The sequence below is a fragment of the Quercus lobata genome, chromosome 4 (genome assembly GCF_001633185.2).
Source record: "Quercus lobata isolate SW786 chromosome 4, ValleyOak3.0 Primary Assembly, whole genome shotgun sequence".
NCBI lineage: Eukaryota > Viridiplantae > Streptophyta > Magnoliopsida > Fagales > Fagaceae > Quercus > Quercus lobata.
In genome coordinates, this window is record NC_044907.1 from 36849909 (window position 1) to 36852802 (window position 2894).

At 37.8% G+C, this 2894-nt stretch overlaps 1 pseudogene; it reads left to right on the forward strand.

Moving 5' to 3' along the window:
- The first annotated feature begins 429 nt into the window (after positions 1-429).
- LOC115984062 lies at positions 430-2490 on the forward strand (annotated as a pseudogene).
- The last annotated feature ends 404 nt before the right edge of the window (positions 2491-2894 follow it).

Sequence of the window (2894 nt, forward strand, 5' to 3'; positions counted from 1 at the left end):
GCTGGACTATGCAGGTCCTTTAAATTTTGTCAAATTTTTCCTGGTCGATGCATCTTCTGGCGCTCATGCATACGGTGCTGAAGCAAATGCATCTTTTGCATCGAATGTTGACGAGCTTCATCAAGAAATCTCAGTTCGTTCAGCAGTAGTCATAATTCCATTGATTATTGTGTGGACACACACACATATTCCTTGGAGTATTTTCAAGAAAATCCAAAGAGGATGTACAAGAGAAGAAGATGTTGCTGGAAAAGCTACAAGTCAGAATGAATGAAGCAGAAGCAAAGGCCAACAAGCTTAAAGTGTCATTGGAGAATGTAAGTGGTATTGTACTGGTTTTTACCTTTCATATTTTGTTTTTATTAGAAATAAATGTGAACAAGTTCACATCTGCTGGGTGTAGAGTGAAAATATGGATTGTAGCTTGGTTTGCCCAGCTAACCAATCTACTGGGAGGTCAGTTCAAGAAAATTGATGTTGTTGGGCGCTACCTCATTCAGATTTGGAAGGCCGTTGGGATGGATAGTGATGGAGGCAAGGTGGAGTTTCTGCGGTCATCGAACGAGATAAACCGAATGAAGCTCATGAGTAGTCGCCTCTTGTGATGGATATAGCACAAACGAATACGGTTTCAAGGATAAAAACGTGAATTATGGTATGATGATTATTATTATTACTTTAATACGCTGGTGATGTAGTCGTTATTTTTACTTCTATTATATTTTGCTGCAGGTGTGGTCACATTATGGGCCGAAGTGATGAGGACGACTTCACTGCAGCACAAAATTTCTACCCATGCATGCAATGTGCTTATGTGTGGTCTTTATTTGTTTTGGTTACTGGTCATTTACAAACATGTTACCCAGTTTAGAACAAGGTCAGGAGCAGATGTCGAAAAGTGATCCACTATCTTCAACTTTTATGGAAGATGACGAGGTAGGGTGCATGTATAGGGGTATCAACTTGCCATATAGGGGGCTACATAGTGTTTTCTTTATTAGCTGCACATAGCATAATGATACTGGATTATAAACTAGGTTAACCTTAGATTTAGTCTGCCTCCATGTTGTAGGCGAAAGTAAATTTGAAGATAAAGACAGCATACTGTCCTGCAGATATTGTGGAAGGGAATCCATGCTTGGAGTATGTGAAGTACCTCATTTTACGTTGGTTTAACCAATTTGTAGTAGAGCGCAATGCAAAGAATGGTGGTGACAAGTAAGTCATAAGGATTTTATTATGAAAGCTTTACTTATTTTATTTAGTTAATGGTACGACATCTGCCTTTTCACATGCATGTCAACCCTTGCATCTTGTTCAAAGTCCGTGCTCCTTACGAATAGACCTATAGATGCTTGCGCCATTTTTCCAAAATCATTTTCCATTGGGAATAGTAACTCAGATTGTTTTCTTGCAATGTAAATTTTCTCTACAATCCAAGAGGTTCGAAAGCTTTGAAGAATTGGTTGCTTACTATGAAAGTGGAAAGCTACATCGAGCTGATATTAATCCAGCCTTCGCAAAGGCTTTCAATAAAATACTAGAGGTATGTTGTTTCCTTTTATCCATTTAGCTGTAATTAATGCCTCTTAGGTAGATTGATTCCCCATCACTTTGGGGAGTCATGCCACTACTTTACACATTTTGGAGAAATGATGTTCGACTTCTGCAACCCATTACCATGTTGATATGATTAAATTGGTAGGACCTTAATTTCATTGGCCCACATCCTTTAGGGTAAGTTTGGAACTGCCCCATCCAAACATAGGGTGAACTTTCAATCACTATGAGGCTATTGCAAAGTATGCTCAAGGGACCGTATAAATCATAAAATTCCTAAATTCTGTGCTCTACCATCTTTGTTCTGTCTATTTGTCGCGTGTAATATAACACTTCAAGCATGACAATAATGCAAAAGATCTTTTGAAAAGGGTTAAGGTATGGTCGATTGGCTTTTAAAATTAATTTCTTTTCATAATGCGTTTTGAAAATGTTAAGAGTGAGAATTAGCAGTTGCACATATAAATCGTGCCTTCAATGAAGGCTTGCTCTAGTGGTCTGAATTAGCAGTTGCACTAGTGGTCAAGGCTTGTTGGAATGACAAGTGCCTTTCACCAACAGTAGTTGTGGGTTCAACCTTAACCACTGAAAAACCCCACAAATATAACTAAGTTTTGTGCACTTAGTACTATGACGTTGCAGCCAGTTGTATTCCTTCATTGAGAAAAATACTCGTTTTAGGCAAATATTACATGCAATGTTTTGAAAAAACAAAACTATTATGACATACATATTCAAAATTTCAATTGCATTGGGTTTTGATTAGAATTATTGCTTTATTTGTAGACACAGATATCACTGTTATATCAACCCTCTTGAAGCATTGGAAGGTGAACAGTCCAGGAAAAGAAGGCAGACCGTTTCTTCATCTTCCAGGGCTTGTTCAAGCTTTATCAGATCATGTTCTGCTTTTTCCTACGATAGATATTTCCCATCGTCTGATTCAGCTCTAACATATTATTATCCTTTGAAAAATGTCCTCAATGATTGGAATTATTTTTAATAAAAACAAAATATGCAATGTAAAAACGTTGTTAGTATACCACATAGATTCTCCAATGACACTTTAAGCTTGTTGGCCTTTGCTTCTGCTTCATTCATTCTGACTTGTAGCTTTTCCAGCAACATCTTCTTCTCTTGTACCTCCTCTTTGGATTTTCTAGAAAATACTCCAACGACTATGTGTGTGTGTCCACACAATAATCAATGGAATTATGACTACTGCTGAACGAACTGAGATTTCTTGATGAAGCTCGTCAACATTCGATGCAGCAGATGCATTTGCTTCAGCACCGTATGCATGAGCCAGAAGATGCATCGACCAGGGAAAAATT